Source organism: Dendrobates tinctorius, unplaced genomic scaffold (assembly GCF_039654945.1).
Source record: "Dendrobates tinctorius isolate UK_male_01 unplaced genomic scaffold, ASM3965494v1 ptg000111l, whole genome shotgun sequence".
Lineage (NCBI taxonomy): Eukaryota > Metazoa > Chordata > Amphibia > Anura > Dendrobatidae > Dendrobates > Dendrobates tinctorius.
Window position 1 is genome coordinate 29,604,227 of NW_027361779.1, and position 23,726 is coordinate 29,627,952.

Sequence of the window (23,726 nt, forward strand, 5' to 3'; positions counted from 1 at the left end):
TGGTGACTCTAGGTAAGCACCTGTTCAGACCTAGTTTATGTTTGGATGTGACGGTCAGTTTTTTGAAATTTGCATTCATTAGCTTTCTGACTGAGCACTCCACCCCTTAGCCTCAGGTGTTTTTAATCACAGCAAGACCCTACCCCTCCACAGAGGTATAGATTTCAGTTCAAGAGAGGATTCACATCAGGTTCCCATACAGATAAAGACATTAGTCTAAGAGAGGATTGGCATTAGGTTAGGTCCTGAAAACGAGAATTGCCTTAACGTGGCTTCCAGGTGCACATGAATTGGCCAATTTATGCGCTAAGCATTTTCAGTTTTTCATATTTGTAGTGCAATAATGCAATTCAATTTTCATATTTCATATTTGCATGCTATGGCGCTACAGAGCGCTGCTTTATTTGTTTGATTGTATATGAGTTGGTGACTGTAGGTAAGCACCTGTTCACACCTAGTTTATGTTTTGATGTGACGGTTAGTTTTTTGAAATTTGCACTGAGGAGAGGCTTCTGTCTGGCCACTCTGCCATAAAGCCCCGACTGGTGGACGGCTGCAGTGATAGTTGACTTTGTGGAACTTTCTCCCATCTCTCCATCTGTGGAGCTCAGCCACAGTAATCTTGGGGTTCTTCTTTACCTCTCTCACCAAGGCTCTTGTCCCACGTTTGTTCAGTTTGGCTGCACAGCCAGGTCTAGGAAGACTTCTGGTGGTCCCTAACTTCTTTCATTTAAGGATTATGGAGGCCACTGTGCTCTTAAGAACCTAGAGTACTGCAGAAATTCTTTTGTAACCTTGGCCAGATCTGTGCCTTGCCACAATTCTGTCTCTGAGCTCCTTCGCCAGTTCCTTTGACCTCATGAGTCTCATTTGGTCTGACATACACAATGAGCTGAGGTCTTATATAGACAGGTGTGTGCCTTTGCAAATCAAGTCCTATCAGTTTAATTAACACAGCTGGACTCCAGTGAAGGCGTAGAACCTTCTCAAGGAGGATCACAAGGAAATGGACAGCATGTGACTTAAATATCACTGTCTCCGCAAAAGGTCTGAATACTTATGACCATGTGATATTTAAGTTTTTCTTTTTTAATAAATTTGCAAAATTTTCTACATTTCTGTTTTTATAGTCAAGATGGGGTGCAGAGTGTACATTAATGACAAAAAATGAACTTTTTTGAATTTGACAAAAGGCTGCAATGAAACAAAGATTGAAAAATTTAAAGGGGTCTGAATACTTTCTGTACCCTCTGTATGTCCGTTGTCATGGGCCCATCCTGATTCCTGATATATATATATATCACCTATCCTAGCATATGTCTCCCATTCTGCCGCAGTTTTTTAATGTATAGAAAGAAATAAACCATTATACTCATGAGAGGCATACATGAAAGTCATGGGACCCTATAGCAGAAGTATAATGCACTCCCCATAGTCTTCCCTATAGTATAATGCAGCCCCTTATTCCTCCCTATAGTGTAAGGCACCCCTCATAGTCCTCCATACAATATAAAGCACCCCATTGTCCTCCATGTAGTATAATGTACAGCCCATTGTTCTCTATATAGTATACTGTACAGCCTGTAGTCCTACCTATAGTATAAGGCACCCCCAAAGTCATCCATATAGTATTATGTATCCCGTAGTCCTCTATATAATATACTGCACAGCTCATAGTCCTCCATGTATTATAGTGCACAGTCTATAGTCCTGCATATAGTACAATGCACAGTCCAGTCATGCATAAATTATAATGCACAGCCCATAGTCTTCCATAAAGTATAATGCACATCATAATCATCCATAAAGTATAATGCACAGCCTATAGTCATTCATAAAGTATAATGTACAGCCCATAGTCCTCAGTAAAGTAAAAGTAAAATGCACAGCCCAGTCATCCATAAAATATAATGCACAGCCCATTCATGTAGTATAGTGTACAGCAAATAGTCATCTATAAAATATAATGCACAGCCTATAGTCATCAATGTAGTATAATGCACAGCTCATAGTCATCCATGCAGTAGTATAATGCATCTCTCATAGTCATCCATATAGTAGTATAATACACAGCCCATAGCCATCCATGTAGTGTAATGCACATCTCTTAGCTATTCATAAAGTGTAATGCACAACCCATTGTCATCCATGTTGTAAGGATTCCGGACTTTCCTTTGTGCCTGTTTGCACTCATCCAAGATGGAGTCACGTATCTCACCCTGTCATGGAACTTCCTGTCTGTCCTGATTATTTAAGTCCAGGTCATGTGCTCCTCTGTGCCTGAGTATTTTGTTGCTGTTGGCTCCAGAGCTCCTGCCTTTCTGCTGGTGAACTCCCTGCTGCTGCTTGTTACTCGGTGCTCTGCCTTTCCACGTTCTGCTGACTACAGTCCTCTGTGCGTCTACCTGATGCTGTCAATGTTTAACTATGGTCTGGACTTCTAGTGTGGAGCTATTTGCCCCTGGAACTTTTGTGGCTAGTAAGGAATCCTGACATCTCCATTTCCTCTAGGTCTGTGTTTGTTTGGGCTGCGATGCTGGACTTGTGCGGGACTTTCAGCCCTAAAGGTACATATAGTGACCTTCTCCTGTTTATGCAGCTCCTGTATCACGCTGGACTTCTACGTTTAAGTGCTGTGTGCATTTCCACACTTATGATTGCTGGACTTCTACACTTTAGTGCTGTGTGCGTGCTCATTCATAAAATCGCAGGACTGCCTCATTAGATGTGGTGTGCTTACCTTCATACTTACTGCTGAACTCCTACGTTTAGTGACTTATGCACACCTGCATCATATACTATTGGACTGGTTCATATTAGCGGTCGCATCCCGCTCTTCAGTTATTCTGCATCATTCTATATTGTGCTGTGTTTTCGTTACTATTGCAGGAAGTGCTCTGCTAGTTTTACTTTACTTGCTTCACTCTATATTGTGCTGTGTTTTCGTTACCATTGCAGGAAGAACTCTGATAGTTGTGTTACCCTTGTTAAATATACTTATTTGCATCAACTTTGGTCTCAGTCTTGTATTGTCCCATGCAATTAGATTCCGTAGTACCCTAATAGTTGTTAAACAGTAGTATAATGCACACCCCATAGTCCTCCATAATGTATAATGCCTCTCCTAGTTATCCATAAAGTATGATACACATCTCATAGTCATCCATGTAGTATAATGCACAGCCCATAGTCATCCATAAAATCTAATGCACAGCATAGAGTCGCCCATGTAGTATAATGCACAATCCATAGTCATCCATGTAGTATAATGCATAGCCCATAGTCATCCATAAGGTATAATGAATATCCCATAGTCATGCATGTAGTATAAAGCACAGTCCATAGTCATCAATAAAGTATAATGCACATCCCACAGTCATACATGTAATATAATGCACAGCCCATAGTTATCCATAAAGTATAACGAACATCCCAGAGTCATACATGTAGTATAATGCAGTCCAAAGTTATCAATAAAGTATAATGCACAGCCCATAGTCATACATGTAATATAATGCACAGCCCATAGTCAAACATGTAATATAATGCACAGCCCATAGTTATCCATAAAGTATAATGCACAGCCCATAGTCATACATGTATTAGTATGGTCACTGATTTTAAAAATAATAAATAAAAAAATACTCATCTTCCCTCCTCTTGTGAAGCTGGCAGCTGTCTTCAGCTTTCGACAGGATCGGAGTGCTTGACATCAATGCCTTGTGCCCCCGGTCACATGCACACCGACATCAGCTGCTGGCCTCTGATTGTCCAGCAGCATGTATTGCCAAGCACAGACCCGATGGGTTAGAGCGGTGCAATAAACTTCAGATGAATGTGCGTCCGGAGATGCAACAGTAAAAGGTTAAAAAAAATAATTCTAATACTCAACTTACCACTCACCTTTCTGGGCCCTCTGCTCCTCACATCACCCGTCTTATCCTCAGTGCATCTACTGATCACCTCTGACAGCACTGAAATCCCTAGGCCTCTCACTTCCAGCTCTTTTGAGATCCAAGTCAGTTCTGTGTATGAGCACAGTCACGGTGCATGTCATGATTGCATGACATTATGACATTTCTCGCGCTTGCACAAACCCTCTAGGAGCAGAAGGGCTAGAGAGGTGAGCAGTAAAGTGCGTAAAAGCATTTTTCCTTTATTTTTTTACATCTTACATTAATTATACTTCAAAGTATAGTAAGGAACATTATATTCACAAGACTAAAAACGTTATCGTTCTCAGAAAATAAGAACACAAAGCGAAGTTTATTTGTATTTGCCTTTCTGTCTTTTTTATAAAAGCTAAACATCTATACAAATTTGGCATTGCCATAATCGTTCTAAACGGAAAAATCATGTAATTTTTACTACACAGTAAGTAATGTAAAAATAAAACCTAAAAATCAGTGGCAGATCTGCCTTTTTTCACTTCTTCACTGCATTTGTATTTTCTTTTTACAATACATTGCATAATAAAGAAAATGGAGTTATTCAAAACTATGACTTGTCTTTCAAATAATTAATCCTTCTTTTATTGGAAAAATAAAAAAGTTATAAGTTTTTGGAACAAGGGGAGGAAAAGCGAAAACAGAAATACTAAATAAACTATATTTTTTGGATTTTACAGCATAAACAGATGTAAAGAATAGCACAATTTTGAATAATAGTTTTAAGTACAGTTTCTACTTTTAACCCATCTATAGAAATTGAATAGTACATGTATTATTGAGGAGATATAGCCATTCAGCTGAGGTGAAAAATATAGCAGACATGTCATAGCAAAAGCGTTAAATTCTTTCAGACAGTATTATTTCATATGAGGTAATTGAATATAATTACAGTGTTTCTTATGAACTGTTCCACATAATAATTTCAGAGATTACCATAAAAAAAATGTAAAATGAATTAAAAAAATCCTCACTTGCTTTCACTTCGCTTATCATCGAGCAGACAGCGATAAGCAATTCCCTTATTTAATTTTCTCTTCGACTGCAGACTGCTCAATGATTTCTTGATTAGCTGTTCTTATTATTGATTTCTGTCTCAGTACAGTGGCAATAACGGATGCTGTTTGTAAGTCTTTCACCTATTAAGATTTATGCATTTTTTAATTTTTCTATTTAGCAACCAACTACTGTCTATATATAATATACTGATACTGTAATATACTGGAATATTTGCACCAAGATCTCAGGCAGAAAAATTCCCTAAGCTTGACAAAGAACAACCGTGTTCGAAATGTGTTGCTTGTTGACCAACCCCTCTTTGATTTTTTTTTTAACTTTGATGGAATACAGACAACGTTTGATATTTTCCCAGAAGCTGGAACTCCTCTTCCTTTTTCTACATTGCTAACATGAGTGGTCGGCTCGTGGTTCCGTGCACACTGGATCTTCATTTACTTCAATGGAGAGCTGGCATTACCTTCTTTTTCTTGCCTGTACAACAATTCCCACCAGTGTTTTACACAAAGGAAAAGATTGCATCACCCACAGAAGGCTGACATGACCTTAAGGAAGAACATGTAGGTTTTACCTCAGTGCCTTGCAGCTATCACATCCAATTAGGAGGGACTTTTATAGCCTGTATAAAAGCCAAGGCAGGGAGTGCAGCAATCATTTCACAGTCATTCAGGATAGTGATAGGATGTTCGAGCTCACAAATCAGCAAATAAGATAGGAAGAGAAAGACCTAAAGCATTGGACTAATACTTCAGACAGTAATGTATTGTATAACTGCAGAAAGAAGAAAGGTGAGAATAGTCATCTGGGAATACTATGAGATTGAATTGAAAAGACAGGTAGTAGAGGTGCTAGGAACATCTGTAACAGACACAGTGTGATTCATCAATGATAAAGTATACAGGACATCAGTGTTAATTACAATAATATTCTTTTTTCTTCATTCTTAAACCACTAGAAAGCACCCCCAAGAGAGCACTATACAGTCATATGTAAAAGTTTGGGCACCCCTATTAATGTTAACCTTTTTTCTTTATAACAATTTTGGTTTTTGCAACAGCTATTTCAGTTTCATATATCTAATAACTGATGGACTCAGTAATATTTCTGGATTCAAATGAGGTTTATTGTACTAACAGAAAATGTGCAATCTGCATTTAAACAAAATTTGACCGGTGCAAAAGTATGGGCACCCTTATCATTTTCTTGATTTGAACACTCCTAACTACTTTTTACTGACTTCCTGAAGCACTAAATTGGTTTTGTAACCTCATTGAGCTTTGAACTTCATAGCCAGGTGTATCAAATCATGAGGAAAGGTATTTAAGGTGGCCACTTGCAAGTAGTTCTCCTATTTGATTCTCCTATAAAGAGTGGCATCATGGGCTCCTCAAATCAACTCTCAAATGATCTGAAAACAAAGATTATTCAACATAGCTTTTCAGGGGAAGGATACAAAAAGTTGTCTCAGAGATTTAACCTGTCAGTTTCCACTGTGAGGAACATAGTTAGGAAATGGAAGAACACAGGTACAGTTCTTGTTAAGCCCAGAAGTGGCAGGCCAAGAAAAATATCAGAAAGGCAGAGAAGAAGAATGGTGAGAACAGTCAAGGACAATCCACAGACCACCTCCAAAGACCTGCAGCATCATCTTGCTGCAGATGGTGTCACTGTGCATCGGTCAACAATACAGCGCACTTTGCACAAGGAGAAGCTGTATGGGAGAGTGATGCGAAAGAAGCCGTTTCTGCAAGCATGCCACAAACAGAGTCGCCTGAGGTCTGCAAAAGCACATTTGGACAAGCCAGTTACATTTTGGAAGAAGGTCCTGTGGACTGATGAAACAAAGATTGAGTTGTTTGGTCATACAAAAAGGCGTTATGCATGCGCTGTATTGTTGACCGATGCACAGTGACACCATCTGCCACTTCTGGGCTTAACAAGAACTGTACCTGTGTTCTTCCATTTCCTTACTATGTTCCTCACAGTGGAAACTGACAGGTTAAATCTCTGAGACAACTTTTTGTATCCTTCCCCTGAAAAGCTATGTTGAATAATCTTTGTTTTCAGATCATTTGAGAGTTGTTTTGAGGAGCCCATGATGCCACTCTTCATAGGAGAATCAAATAGGAGAACTACTTGCAAGTGGCCACCTTAAATACCTTTTCTCATGATTTGATACACCTGGCTATGAAGTTCAAAGCTCAATGAGGTTACAAAACCAATTTAGTGCTTCAGGAAGTCAGTAAAAAGTAGTTAGGAGTGTTCAAATCAAGAAAATGATAAGGGTGCCCATACTTTTGCACCGGTCAAATTTTGTTTAAATGCAGATTGCACATTTTCTGTTAGTACAATAAACCTCATTTGAATCCAGAAATATAACTGAGTCCATCAGTTATTAGATATATGAAACGGAAATAGCTGTTGCAAAAACCAAAATTGTTATAAAGAAAAAAGGTTAACATTAATAGGGGTGCCCAAACTGTTACATATGACTGTATATATTTAAATAAAGGGAACACTATTACATTTGCAACAGGCTGTTTGTGTTCCCTTTATTGTTTTGAGCAGCATATACAGTGGGGAAAAAAAGTATTTAGTCAGTCAGCAATAGTGCAAGTTCCACCACTTAAAAAGATGAGAGGCGTCTGTAATTTACATCATAGGTAGACCTCAACTATGGGAGACAAACTGAGAAAAAAAAATCCAGAAAATCACATTGTCTGTTTTTTTTTCATTTTATTTGCATATTATGGTGGAAAATAAGTATTTGGTCAGAAACAAGCAATCAAGATTTCTGGCTCTCACAGACCTGTAACTTCTTCTTTAAGAGTCTCCTCTTTCCTCCACTCATTACCTGTAGTAATGGCACCTGTTTAAACTTGTTATCAGTATAAAAAGACACCTGTGCACACCCTCAAACAGTCTGACTCCAAACTCCACTATGGTGAAGACCAAAGAGCTGTCAAAGGACACCAGAAACAAAATTGTAGCCCTGCACCAGGCTGGGAAGACTGAATCTGCAATAGCCAACCAGCTTGGAGTGAAGAAATCAACTGTGGGAGCAATAATTAGAAAATGGAAGACATACAAGACCACTGATAATCTCCCTCGATCTGGTGCTCCACGCAAAATCCCACCCCGTGGGGTCAGAATGATCACAAGAACGGTGAGCAAAAATCCCAGAACCACGCGGGGGGACCTAGTGAATGAACTGCAGAGAGCTGGGACCAATGTAACAAGGCCTACAATAAGTAACACACTACGCCACCATGGACTCAGATCCTGCAGTGCCAGACGTGTCCCACTGCTTAAGCCTGTACATGTCCGGGCCCGTCTGAAGTTTGTTAGAGAGCATTTGGATGATCCAGAGGAGTTTTGGGAGAATGTCCTATGGTCTGATGAAACCAAACTGGAACTGTTTGGTAGAAACACAACTTGTCGTGTTTGGAGGAAAAAGAATACTGAGTTGCATCCATCAAACACCATACCTACTGTAAAGCTTGGTGGTGGAAACATCATGCTTTGGGGCTGTTTCTCTGCAAAGGGGCCAGGACGACTGATCCGGGTACATGAAAGAATGAATGGGGCCATGTATCGTGAGATTTTGAGTGCAAACCTCCTTCCATCAGCAAGGGCATTGAAGATGAAACGTGGCTGGGTCTTTCAACATGACAATGATCCAAAGCACACCGCCAGGGCAACGAAGGAGTGGCTTCGTAAGAAGCATTTCAAGGTCCTGGAGTGGCCTAGCCAGTCTCCAGATCTCAACCCTATAGAAAACCTTTGGAGGGAGTTGAAAGTCCGTGTTGCCAAGCGAAAAGCCAAAAACATCACTGCTCTAGAGGAGATCTGCATGGAGGAATGGGCCAACATACCAACAACAGTGTGTGGCAACCTAGTGAAGACTTACAGAAAACGTTTGACCTCTGTCATTGCCAACAAAGGATATATCACAAAATATTGAGATGAAATTTTGTTTCTGACCAAATACTTATTTTCCACCATAATATGCAAATAAAATGAAAAAAAACAGACAATGTGATTTTCTGGATTTTTTTTTCTCAGTTTGTCTCCCATAGTTGAGGTCTACCTATGATGTAAATTACAGACGCCTCTCATCTTTTTAAGTGGTGGAACTTGCACTATTGCTGACTGACTAAATACTTTTTTTCCCCACTGTATATATACTGCATATATATATATATAGTGCTCTCTTATATATAAAAACAAAAATCGAAATCAGTGTCTGGAACAGATAGTGCACTTTCTTGTAACAAATGATTGTACTGAGTTTTTGTATTTGATGTGTAATCCGTTTTGGGAAAGTGGGAATAATTATTTTTATAAAAATAAAAAAGTAAATTCCCCAAAATATAGACATTTAACCCCTTTACTCCCAAGGGTGGTTTGCATGTTAATGCCCAGGCCAATTTTTACAATTCTGACCACTGTCCTTTATGAGGTAATAACTCTGGAACACTTCCATGAATCCCGGTGATTCTGACATTGTTTTCTCATGACATATTGTACTTTATGATAGTGGTAAAATTTCATTCATATAACTTGCGTTTATTTGTGAACAAAACGGAAATTTGGCAAAAATTTTGAAAATTTTGCAATTTACCAACTTTGAATTTTTATGCTCTTAAATCACAGAGATATGGCACATAAAAAACTTAATATGTAACATTTCCCACATGTTTACTTTACATCAGCACAATTTGGGAATCAAAATTTTTTTTTGTTAGGAAGTTATAAGGGTCAAAATTTGACCAGCGATTTCTCATTTTTACAACACCATTTTATTTTTAGGGACTACATCACATTTGAAGTCCCCTTGAGGGGTCTATATGCTCGAAAATACCCAAAAGTGACACCATTCTAAAAGCTGCGCCCCTCAAGGTGCTCAAAACCAGATTCAAGAAGTTTATTAACCCTTCAGGTGCTTCACAGGAATTTTTTGAATGTTTAAAAAAAATGAACATTTAACTTTTTTTCACAAAAAAATTACTTCAGGTTCAATTTTTTTATTTTACCAAGGGTAACAGGAGAAATTGGACTGGAAAAGTTATTGTGCCATTTGTCCTGAGTATGCTGATAACTGATATGTGGGGGGGAACCACTGTTTTGGCGCATGGCAGAGCTCAGAAGGGAAGGAGTGCCGTTTGACTTTTTCACTGCAAAATTGGCTGGAATTCAGATCGGATGCCATGTCAAGTTTGGAGAGCCCCTGATGTACCTAAACAGTGGAAACCCCCGCAAGTGACCCCATTTTGGAAACTAGACCCCCCAAGGAACTTATCTAGATATGTGGTGAGCACTTTGAACCCCCAAGGGCTTCACAGAAGTTTATAATGTACAGTCGTGCAATTAAAAAATCATATTTTTTCCACAAAAATAATCTTTTCACCCCAATTTTTATTTTCCCAAGGGTAACAGGACCCCAAAACTTATTGTGCAATTTGTCTTGAGTACACTGATACCCCATATGTGGCAGTAAACCACTATTTGGGCGCATGGCAGAGCTTGGAAGGGAAGCAGCGCCATTTGACTTTTTTGGCTGGAATTGTGATCTGACGCCATGTCGCGTTTGGAAAGCCCCTGATGTGCCAAAACAGTGGCAACCCCCCAATTCTAACTCCAACCCTAACCCCAACACACCCCTAACCCTAGCCCTAGCCCTAATGGGAAAATGGAAATAATTACTTTTTTTTATTTTATTATTTTTCCCTAACTAAGGGGGGATAACGGGGGGGGGGTTGATTTACTATTTATAGCAGGTTTTTATATTTGGCAGCTGTCGCAAGATAAAAGATGCTTTTTATTGTAAAAATAGTTTATGCATCACCACATATTGAGAGCTATAATTTTTCCATATTTTGACCCACCGAGTCATGTGAGGTCTTATTTATTGCGGGACGAGTTGACATTTTTTATTGGTACCATTTTCAGGCATGTGACATTTTTTGGTCGCTTTTTATTCCGATTTTTGGGACGGAGAATGAACAAAAACCAGTGTTTCATGAATTTCTTTTGGGGGGTGAGTTTACACCGTTCTGCGTGTGGTAAAATTGATAAAGCAGTTTTATTCTTCGGGTCAGTACGGTTACAGCGATACCTCATTTATGTTTTTTTTATGGTTTGGCGCTTTTATGCAATGAAAACAATTTTATATAAAAAATAATTATTTTTGCATTGCTTTATTCTGCGAGCTATAACTTTATTTTTTCGCTGATGATGCTGTGTGGTGGCTCCTTTTTTGCGGGACAAGATGACGTTTTCAGCGGTACCATGGTTATTTATATCCGTCTTTTTGATCGCGTGTTATTGCACTTTTTGTTTAGTGGTATTATGATAAAGTATTATTTTTTGCTTCGTATTTTATTGTTATTTTTTAAGGGGTTCAATAAAGTGGTTAACTAGTGCGACAGTTTTATAGGGCGGGTCGTTATGGACACGGTGATACCAAATATGTTTACTTTTATTGTTTTTTTTATTTTCAAAAAATGAATTTATTAGGGAATATTTTTTTTAAATTTATTTAGCGATTTTTTATAAATTATTTTTACACTTTTTTTTTTTTTCAATTTTATTACATTGTCCCAGGGGGGACATCACTGTCATGTGACAGATCGCCGATCTGTCATATCACAGATCACTGTGACAGATCAGCGATCTGACACAGGCGCTGCACAGGCTTCCTCATGCCTGAGCTTTGCAGGCTCTCAAAGGTCCCCGCCGCCATATTGGATCCGGGGACCTGCAGGGAAGGAGGCCACCAGAGCAGCGCAGCACATTGTGCTGCTTCAGGGGTCTCAGGGAAGCACGGATGGAGCCCCCTCCCTGCGCGCTTCTCTCCTATGCCGAGTGTTAGGCATCTGGTTTCTGCGTCTGCTCTGCAGGAATGCAGAGCCTCACATTCTGCGGTCTCCTGCTGTCTATCTACTGCAGAGAAGATTACTTTGCAGCAGACCACTCCAGAGACCAAGTTCCTCTGTGCTCCTACTGGGCATGCTCACGAGGCGATCTCCCATTCGAGATCGGGAGTCTTGTGCCCAGGTCCTGCTCCAGATCTCATTGGTCCATCTCGGAGATCTGGAAGGTCCCGCACGGCTATAAAAAGCACGCATGACCGTTCGGCAATGCGCTAGTATAGACTATACTTGCTATGTGTGAATGGTGATGGATGTATGATTCTGGTGACTGACTCATTAAGATTCCCCTCCCTCTGATATTACGTATGTGGATAGGGAACTAGAGAGATAGTCAGTGCCAGTCTGTGGCAAGCTATAGGCCACAGTGCATACCGCACCTCTACACTAGCGTCCGATGGTGTCACACTTCACGGCACTATCGTATAGCGGCAGTAGTTACCGCCGCGCTGCAGTTAGCAGCACTTACCGGCGTCCGAGGTAGCGAGGCCGCACACACGGTAGGTCTAGACAGACACCGACCTCAGTCTTGGGCCGTGTCCTGTGACCATATACCGTGCGTGCAATCCAGCTGAGACCTGTGAAGCTAACAGGCTCGGCGTTTATGTTTCATTTTCCCTACAGCGCCTCTGTGTGTTAAAAGAGTCCGCTCAGCGCACATCGGGTAGCAATTAACCCGTGCACCTTGTACCGCCATATAGCGCGTCTGCCATTGTCTAGCAGCGGTTTTTACATCTACTGCACGGTGGACCCCGGGCGGCGAATGCACTTTCTATTATTTATACTTAGTGCGTGCCGCCGTCTCCGTGCCGCCATGTTTGATCGCAGTGTGCCGGGGGTTAATGTGTCGGGGGTGGTCCGTGACCGCCCCAGACACATAGTGCCGGGCGTCAGCTGTGATAATCAGCTGACACCCGGCCGCGATCAGCGGCGCTCCCCCAGTGAGCGCCACTGATCTCCCTAGATGTACTATTCCGTCCATGGGTCTTAGGTCCCAGGTCACATGGACGGAATAGTACGTCTAATGTAGGAAAGGGGTTAACTGCACTTGTCTACATCAAAATTTGTACATGTCACATGTTTCCACATTTATTTTACTAGTCAAATTTAACCTTTGTGCATACTGTTTATCTAGCATTTCTTATTACATAATTTTTTGAGGAGGGGATTGGACTTTATTAAATAGAAAAACAAATGGAAACATTTAACTATGAATGTGTTTTCACACCTTTTTATTATTTTAATTTGACAACTGTGAGTGCAATTCCTATTCCTATTATGTGTACATTTTTACCAAGCATTTCTTGTTATGTCCTTTATGGCGAGGGTTGAATAATTAGAGTCAGTCAAAGAGAATTGTCATGAATTGCAGGGGGGATATATTTGGGTATCCCACTGCTGCCACCAATATGTCATGAACCGGGGTGTTTGGTTGCCCCCCGGTTCTTCTCAGCAGGGATTTATGTATATACCCTGTCCAATTTCCGGTTTGGACTTTGCAGCTTTCCTGTGCCCCCTTACCCTCAGGTCAGGGAACTGCACCTAGGGTAAGTAGTCGCCAGACAGGCCGCCTCACCGTGTCGGGCTAATGGGAAGGCTGCAGTGAGGGAGATGACTAATCCCGGTCCTAGGTGGGATGTACACTTATCAAACTCCATCCGTCACTGCCAGGGTCTCCTCCAAAAGCCCCGAACATCCTTTGCTGCCTCCAGCTCCTGGTCCTAGAATATGGGGCAGGAGCCACCCCAATCAGTAGCGAGTTTAGCCTCAGAGGATGTGAACGTATGTTATAGAGCAAGGATAAATGAAGCAAGTAATTTTATAGATTTTACTCCAAAAGGTAGGCAGTGTTTACAAAAGGTATAAAAGATATTATAAAGGGAGACAGTGGAAATATGCACAAACGATTACAAAACAACAGGGATTAAAAGGAGAAAAACACTTACAGTTGCTTAAGTCCTTTCATAGCAGACCATGCGGTGCAGGGGAGGGGCGATACATCACAGTGCATCACAGAGCCTCTCTGTATCAGGGTTCCAGGGCAAAGACACCTGCAAAATGAGCTCCCACTATCTTATACCCCCTGGTCGTGACATCACTGAGGTGGGCGGAGTTATGGAAGCACTCCTTTTTTCTCAGAAGAGCTAACATGTACTGAAAACTCATAAGTATCATATCTCAGGGAGAGAACCTCGTAGAGCAACGGCGGAACTACCATCCTTCCGAGCATGAGTCTGGCATTAATTTAAGCCCAAACACAAAGTACCTGTATGGACTGGTTAAGTAGGTATCCATTTCTTGGATTCCGATGAAGCTGGAGTCTAGAAAACTAAAGGGGTGGGTAGCTCTAACAAAGCACATCCCAAATATGTAACTTTCATACCTATAACACCAACTAGAGTCAAGATTTGCCCTAACATTTATATCTTAAATCAACTCTATCTTAGACAAAAGAGCACGTTTCCCCAAACTGCCTTCAGCCAGCTTAGGGTCATAAACTAGTATCATGGTACACAGAATGTAGAGCTAGGAGGAGCTGGGAGGGCAGGGGGTCAAAAAGCCCACAGCGCGTGTCTTGCACAGGCCTAATGGATGTAGCAGAGCTCAGTGTGTGTGACAATGGAAAGTTCTAGAAGGGTACTTTGAATGTGAGCATATTCGTAGTATGATCATTACATGAATGTCATTTGATTATCTCTTATTAGCATTGTATTGTAATGCATAATGGTAATATCAGTCCATACAATACAGCAGTTTTTATTACATTTGAGTATGAGAGTATTATCAGTACTGTATATGTTGGTAATATGTGGCTATGGACTTGTGGTATTATATTGCAATATTGATATTAATAGTGATGTTGGTACAGAAATATTTTTTATGCCGCTAAGTAAATTGTTAGTAAGCACTGCAGCTTACAAAATCCTAAAGGTGTGTAATTTACAAACTATTAGGATTCAGCTCCATTGCTAGTTTTTGCAGTTGTCACGTGATCATAAGTGAGTGATTTGCATACTTGCAGTCATGTGCTGGCTAGAATGGAAAATTGTGCAAAGCAGCTGAGATTCTAATCAGCAAGTGACCACAGGTATGAAAATCAGGTGACTTGTGTTCATATTACGGCTGCCGGGACTAGCAAGGAGATCCAAATGGCGTACATTACACACCCTAAAATTTTGGCTGGATGCACTACTACTTGCCAAAAATGTACTCGGGCAAGCTATTTATTGATCAGTATAATAGTATTATTCTGTCACTATTTAAGGGGGTGCTACACCTCTACCCCCTTACAGTCTGCTAAAAATGTATATATATATTTATGTCTAGGTTACCTGCTTTGTACATATGTTGGTCCTATCCAGTACATATATTTAGATGTGCAAGAGTAGTGCAGTACTGACATCCCTCCACAAGATGAGGGCACACTAGTGCACTAGCACTCAGAAGTGAACATAGTTAACTATAGGAGGGGTTTTCTGTGGTTAAGATAGGAGAACTTCCTGACTCCCGTTAGTTAGCCCTGAGCACCCACAGTGCTCAGGTGGGCTTGAGGCCCGGGCGACCCAGCAAACCACGTAACGTATGGCAAGTGAAGTGTCCAGCCAGGAAAGGACAGAGGTGCAACTGAAGCAGCAGTGTGACTGCAGTGTGGAGCTGAAGACAGAGGACAGGTCACTCAGAATGTGGCGGTTCATTGCATGGTCTGATGCTCTGTGATCTGGGGTGAAACGGACAAGGGAACCCCCATGCTTAGGGACTTTGCTAAAGAAGGACGCTGTATTACTGCAGGAGGCAGTGGAATCCCGTATGGTACTAGCGGACGTAGGACAGGAGGCAGAGAAAAGAAATGTTGTGAACTGTGTAGAAAATGATGCTAATGTTGTCATTGACCAGGATGTGCTGTGTGAAAGAAAAAGTAAAGTTACAAGTTTTAAGTTCGTATTGGACTCTGTCTTTCATTGCACAATAACACAAGCAGCAGAACCTAAACAAGCCTGATGGGAACACCAAGGGTGCAGAAGGTGAAATTGAAGGTATTGTAGGGATTCTACTCGCTTAGGTGAGATGGAGACAACCAGGTGGCACGTTCCTTTAAAAGTTCATGGGGTTTATTACTTCATAACCCATAAAGCAGCACATAACACAAGGAATAGCCTTTAGGTCAGGCGAAAGCAAGCATAAATGTCATTTATTTCAGGCTCAGTCCTGGAGCCTCAGCAAACACAGGAGGCTTATCCGTCCTCGCATACAGCCAATATACACAGGCCTCACCAGGTTAGCAGCCTCAGCACGTGGTCTTCAGGAAGGTAGCACACCTTCCTCCACATAGGCCTGCCGGGACCTTCCACATGGCTCAATCAGATCCATGCGTTCTCTCTCATGTGACCTACTCTGGTTACCTTATAGGGTCCGTAGCCACGCCCAGCGGGTCACATGGCTATGACCTCATCACAGGTCCTTCAAGCATTCATACACATATACTTTATTATGACACTCTTAAACACACCCTTGGGTGGATTTGTTGATAGCTCTCGCTGACACAGTGTAACAACAGCTCAGCAGTGCCTCTGCTGATCAGCACATAAGCAAGCCTTCATCTCAAGGCCACCTTCCTTGAGATACATAACGATCCTTCAGCATCCTATACCCATTACCACAATGGATATGACTGTAGACCCGTCCTGGGATACCCACACAGCGCCCCCTAGCAGACATAGTGGTCACTGCACCACAGTATACTGACAATGGGACAGTATTTGTATGTGACGGGAGACCATGGCGCATTAGCACTTCAAATATCAGCCACGACTATGGCCCTTGCCCTCCCTCACAACAACATTGTGGTATTATGTCTACATGATATTGTGGTATTATTTCAGCTTATTTGGCGGTATTATTTTTAGTATTTGTCGTGTAATAAATCTTGATTTCCTACAGGCAGGGTAATATTGGTTATAGAGTCCTACATCTGAGGAGGGGGAGACTGGGCCAGTGTGCTTCCAAATACCAGGGCTGAATTATAGTTCCAGTTCTGCTTTGACTACAACATTGTATTTTGAATGAGTGATTATATATACAGTATTCCTATTTATACAGGCTTCAGAATTAAATAAATTGCAATTATATAATTCTGGTCATTTACATTGTTGTTACAGAAAAGTACTATGACAACATCCTATTTACCAGTGCTTTCTATTTCTAATTTTACTTGCAAATAAATATTGTATGCCAAGTAAGACACTAACCTCAGTAAATTGCTTTATATCGGAATTAAGTAGTGTGACATTTAGGATGAAAGAATCGGGGATAAACATGAAAGCACGCCTGGGAGATGCAAAATTTGACATTACTAACATTTGCCTTCTAGTGTAGTCAGACAGGTAATGTACAGTAGTAGTAGATAAAAATTACATTTATGCAATTATTTTATGTAATTAACATGTATTAAATTACCTTTTGTAAATATATTGTTCTTATTTGTACACAGTAAATACATTGCTGAGATGCTTTTATAGAGCATATGTATAGAGATGGCATGCAAAGAGAAGAATAATCAATGACTCAAAGGAATTGTAATATACGGCAAGCTGTACAAGGAAGCCTGATAACTCTTAATAAAGCTTCCCTGGACAGACTTTCCACAAGCTACTCAGTTTAGTAGGCCTCAGGGAACCCTGGCCTTTAGAATTTAACCCCTATACACAAAGCTCGACATACACAGGATTAGGTCCAGTGAATGGTTGCTGGCCAGTGGAGCATGGTTGTCTAGCCAGGCTTTAACCCCTTTACCCCCAAGGGTGGTTTGCATGTTAATGACCGGGCCAATTTTTACAATTCTGCCCACTGTCCCTTTATGAGGTAATAACTCTGGAACGCTTCCATGGATCCCGGTGATTCTGAGAATGTTTTCTCATGACATATTGTACTTCATGATAGTGGTAACATTTCTTTGATATATGCCTTGCGTTTAATTGTGAAAAAAAAAAAATGAAATTTGGCAAAAATTTTGAACATTTCACAATTTTCCAACTTTGAATTTTCATGCTCTTAAATCACAGAGATATGTCACATAAAATATTTAATAAGTAACATTTCCCACATGTTTACTTTACATCAGCACAATTTTGGAACCCAAATTTTTTTTGTTAGGAAGTTATAAGGGTTAAAAGTTAAACAGCGATTTTTCATTTTTACAGCACCATTTTATTTTTAGGGACCACATCACATTTGAAGTCACTTTGAGGGGTCTATATGAAAAGACCCAAAAGTGACACCATTCTAAAAACTGCACCCCTCAAGGTGCTCAAAACCTCATTCAAGAAGTTTATTAACCCTTCAGGTGCTTCACAGGAATTTTTGGAATGTTTTAAAAAAAAGAACATTTAACTTTTTTTTCACAAAAATTTAATTCAGATCCAATTTTATTATTTTATCAAGAGTAACAGAAGAAATTGGACCCCAAGAGTTGTTGTACAATTTTTCCTGAGTATACTGATACCCCATATATGCAGGTAAACCACTGTTTGGGCGCATGGCAGAGCTCGGAAGGGAAGGAGCGTGTTTAATTTTTCAATGCAAAATTGACTGAATTTGAGATCAGATGCCATGTTGCTTTTGGAGAGCCCCTGATGTGCCTAAACAGTTAAAACCCCCCACAATTGACATCATTTTGGAAACTAGACCTCATAAGGAACTTATCTAGATGTGTGGTGAGCACTTTGAACCCCCAAGTGCTTCACAGAAGTTTATAACGTAGAGCCGTAAAAATAAAAAATCATATTTTTTTACAAAAATGATCTTTTCAGCCACAATTTTTTATTTTCCCAAAGGTAACAGGAGAAATTGGACCACAAAAATTGTTGTGCAATTTATCCTGAGTATGCTGATACCCAATATGTGGGGGTAAACCACTGTTTGTGCGCATGGCAGAGCTCAGAAGTGAAGGAGCAATATTTACTTTTTCAATGCAAAAATTGACTGGAATTAAGATCGGACACTATGTCGCGTTTGGAGAGTCCCTGATGTGCTTAAAAAGTGGAAACCCTCCACAAGTGACCCCATTTTGGAAACTAGACCCCCTAAGGAACTTATTTAGATTTGTGGGGAGAACTTGGAATCCCCAAGTGTTTCACTAAAGTTTATAATACCCGGCTGTGAAAAAAAAAAAAATTTTTTTTCCCACAAAAATGATTCTTTTAGCCCACAATTTTTTTATTTTCCCAAGGGTAACAAGAAAAATTGTCCCCCAAAAGTTGCTAAATTTGTCCAGAGTATGCTGGTACCCCATATGTTGGAGAAAACTACTGTTTGGGCACACGTCAGGGCTCGGAAGGGAAGTAGTGATGTTTTGGATGCAGACTTTGATAGAATGGTCTGCGGGCATCATGTTCTGTTTGCAGAGCCCCTGATGTGCCTAAACAGTGGAAACCTCCCACAAGTGACCCCATTTTGGAAGCTAGACCCCCCAAGGAACTTATTTAGGTGTGCCTTAACAGTGGCAATGCCCAACAAGTGCCCCCTTTTTGGAACTAATCTACCATTTCCTGGTATGTGAATTTTATAAGTGACCCCGGTTCGCAGCTCAGCCTGGCTAGGAACAGAGCCCAGTAACCGGATGTAACTGCGGTGAATTCAGTGAGAATCCTGCTAGCCCCATGAGCTGTGAGCACTCACGGTGGTAGCGGGGACCTCACCGGATCTCACCGCAGCTCAGCCCAGCTGGGAACGGAGCCCAGTGACCGGAGGTAAACTATGACGTCACCCCCAGTTACTGACGCTGCGTTCCCAGCAGCTCATTCACCAGTGGTTTTCAGCATGGATGGTTGCATCTTGGTACCATCCAGGTTGAAAAGTAATATTTTTATATTTGACTGCTGTCACACGCTAAAAGATGCTTTTTATTGCAAAAATTTTTTTTTGCATCACAACATTTTCAGAGCTATAATTTTTCCATGTTTGGCCCACAGAGTCATATGAGATCTTGTTTTTTGCGGGACAAGCTGATGTTTTTATTAGTACCATTTTCGGACACATGATAATTTTTGATCACTTTCTATTCCTATTTTTGGGAGACAGACTGAGCAAAGACCTGCAATTCATGAATTTCTTTTTTTGGTGGGGGGGGGGGGGGGGGGGGAGTTAATACCGTTCGGTGTGTGATAAAATTGATAAGGTAGTTTTTTCTCTTCGGGTTAGTACTATGACAGTGATACCTCATTTATATAATTTTTTTATGTTTTGGCGCTTTTATACAATAAACACTATTTTATAGAAAAAATAATTGTTTCTGCATCACTTTATTCTATAACTTTTTTATTTTTCCGCTGTATGGTGGCTTGTTTTTTGTGGGACAAGATGACGTTTTCAATGGTACCATGTTAATTTATATCCATCTTTTTGATCACGTGTTATTCCACTTTTTGTTCGGTGGTATTATGGTAAAGCATTGTTTTTTGCCCTGTTTTTTTTATGGTGTTCACTAAAGGGGTTAACTAATGGGACAGTTTAATAGGTTGGGTCATTACAGATGTGGCGATTCCTAATATGTGCATTTTTATTGTTTTTTGGGGTTTTTTTCATTCAAATATCTATTTAGAGATAGAATGTATATTGATTTTTTTAATTTTTTTATATTTTTTTGCAATTTTTAAAAAAAAATTTTAGTTTTCCCTAACTTTTTTACTTAGTCCCACTATGGAACAATTATTTTTTGCAGGCTGGTAGCTTCTATGGCATGCAGATGAAGCCGCAGCTGCATGCTATAGAAGCTGTCAGCTCTGTATTTAGTGCACTGACACTGAGAGACTTCCTGATCATGCACTGTGCATGACAGGAAGTTTCTTAGCTCTGGTTACCCGGATGTCTTCATGACGACATCGGGTTCCTACGGCAGTGATCGAGACCCCGCATCACGCTGCGGAGTCTCCGATCCAAAGGCAGAGGGGCTGTCAGTCTCTATGCCGGCGCCCGAATGCTGCGATTTTGTTAGATCGCATTATTTCAGGGCTTAAAGTGCCGGGAGCAGACTGTGACCGCTTCTGGCACCTAGTGCCAGGTGTCAGCTGTGAGAATCTGCTGACACCCAGCCGCGATCATCCGCACTCCCCCCACAAGCACGGACGATCACTAAGGCCGGAGTCACACTGGCGAGGAATACGGGAGAGTGAGAGGCGCAAAAAGCACGCATTAGACACGGACCAATGATTTTCTATGGGGTCACTCGCACCAGCCGTATATTTCTCATCTGTATTCTACGCTCCGTGCCACTCGCAGCATGCTGCGATTGTCAGCGTACTGCGGCCGTAGTACGCCAATGCAAGTCTATGGGTGCGCAAAAAATACGGATTACACACGGACCACACGTGTGACTTGCGAGAAATACGCATCCGATGTCTTTTAGCAAAGCCGGCAATTCAGTGCGCTATACAGTAAACTCACACTGACAGGTTTAATAAAGAAAGAAAGAATAGATATAGACACATAGAATACATATATATATACATATGCATTCTATGTGTCTATATCTATTCTTTCATTTCTTTATTAAAACTGTCATAGGGCTCCATTATATGTCCATTTTGCAAGCCTGCAAGAAAATCTCGCCATACGGATGCCGTACGGATTACATACGGATGCTTACATGCGCAAAATACGCGACCACACCTTGATTATGGATGACATACGGAGCACTGTTTAGGGGTCTGTCATCCGTATTACGCATGTAAAATACTGACCGTATTTTGCGCAGGTTAGTGTGACTCCAGCCTTAGACGTACTATTCCGTCCATGGTCAAATTGTGCCAGGGCACACGGCTGGAAAAGTAAGTCTGATGTAAGAATGATTGCTCAAATCAAGTACTGGTGCTCGGTGCTTCATGCCGTGGCCATCATTAAAATACACCTTCCCACCTGCTTGCTTTCCATCTATTTCCACCCTTTTCTGGCTCTATGAAGCCATAACTGTCAATCAAAGAAGAGGGAGCGGAGACTGAGGGAAAACAAGCAGGTGGGAAGGTGTATTTAAAGGATTTAAAGGGGCTTAATTTGAACAGTCATTCTGTGCTGACAGAGTACCTTTAACCAGAGAGGACAAATGCAGGACAAAATCAAAATAGAGAAATGAGTTCAGAATATAGCATAAGTCAAAATCAGAAGAGTGGAATCATGATCATAATCAATAGATAAATAGGCAATTGGAGCTTTAAGTTGGTCCAAAGTCATTAACCGGTATCAGAATCTAGTCCAAATGAAAGAGCAGAGGTTCAGAGTACACTGAGGGTATGTGCACACTTTGCAGTTTCTGCTGCGTTTCCGCAGCGTTTTTGGCTCTGCAGAAACGCAGCAGATTCTGCTGCGTTGTACAGTACCTTTATTTCCTATGGAAATAAAAAAAAGCTGTGCACATGCTGCGTTTTTTTCCGCGCGGTTTTGCTGCGGTTTTCAAAACGCAGCATGTCAATTGTTTGGTGCAGAAACGCTGCAGTTTTACACCTCATCCATTATGAGGTGTAAAACCGCAGGGCAAAACCGCAGAAAAACTGCAGCACTTTGTCCTGCGGATTTCCTGCAGTTTTCTCTACAAAATCCGCAGAGACAAAAAACTATGTGTGCACATACCCTGATAACTGACAGCTTGTTTCTGACTGTTGGGGTTTAAATAGAGTGTGACTCTGCCCAAGTCTCTCAACAGAGAGGTAATACTGCTGATAGAACTCAGTAATACACACAAGCTTTCTTACTGGGTGGAACTACAAATCCCAGGAATACTAATGCTTCGTTGTAGTGTAGTTACATTGCTCAGTGGCATCCACAGTGTAATTGCAGTGTCACCTAGTGACAGGGACAGAGGTAGTAGAGGAGCATTCAGACACAGATACAACAGGAATGGACTGAAATGTAGAAAAACAAAAATATAATGTCTCCCATATTTGAATTAAAGAAGGCAAGGAAAGCATTATTGACTCTTCATTGTATGACATCATACCCTACCAAATGAATGGATTTTCTTTTACCTTTTCATACAAATCAGAATAGCAGGAAAGTAAATAGAACTATGAAGTAATACATGTAGAATATATAAACAGGAAAGAGAAAAAGTTAAATAATTTGAAAGAATAGTATTTTTTAATTTTCACTATAGCCACTTATTTGTTTAACCCCTTCCTGACATCAGACGTACTATCCCGTCCATGGGACCCGGGCCCCTATGCCCATGGACAGGATAGTACATCTACCGCGATCAGCGGCGCCCACGTGGTGAGCGCCGCTGATCGCTGCTGGGTGTCAGCTGATTATCACAGCTGACACCCGGCACTATGTGTCAGGGGCGGTCACGGACCGCCCCCGACACGTTAACCCCTTGCACACCGCGATCAAACATGATCGCGGTGTACCAGGGGTTAAAGGGAAGCATCGGCAGGGAGGGGGCTCCCTCCATGCTTCCCTGAGCCCCCCACGGCAGCGCAATGTGCAGCGCTGCTGCGGGGTCTCTTTCCCTACAGGCCCCCGAATCCAAGATAGCGACGGGGGCCTGTAGGGAGCTGACTTCCTCAGTGCCTGCAAAGCGCAGGCATGAGGAAGTCTGCAGAACTGCCTGTGACAGATTGCTGATCTGTCAGAGTGATCTGTGATGTGACAGATCAGCGATCTGTCACAGGACAGTGATGTCCCACCTGGGACTATGTAATAAAGTTAAAAAAAAAAGTGTTAAAATAATTTTAAAAAAATCGCCAAATAAATTTGAAAAAAAAAAATATTCCCCCAATAAATTCATTTTTTTTAAATAAAAAAAAAAACAATAAAAGTACACATATTAGGTATTGCCGCGTCC

At 41.0% G+C, this 23,726-nt stretch overlaps 1 long non-coding RNA gene across 1 annotated transcript in view; it reads right to left on the minus strand.

Moving 5' to 3' along the window:
- LOC141100946 (uncharacterized) overlaps nt 1-21,866 on the minus strand; it is a 208,591-nt gene extending 186,725 nt beyond the window's left edge. The window contains exon 1 of the long non-coding RNA XR_012234823.1: nt 21,631-21,866. This is a non-coding gene — a long non-coding RNA (uncharacterized lncRNA). The remainder of the gene's footprint in view (nt 1-21,630) is intronic.
- Between the last annotated feature and the right edge of the window lie 1,860 nt (nt 21,867-23,726).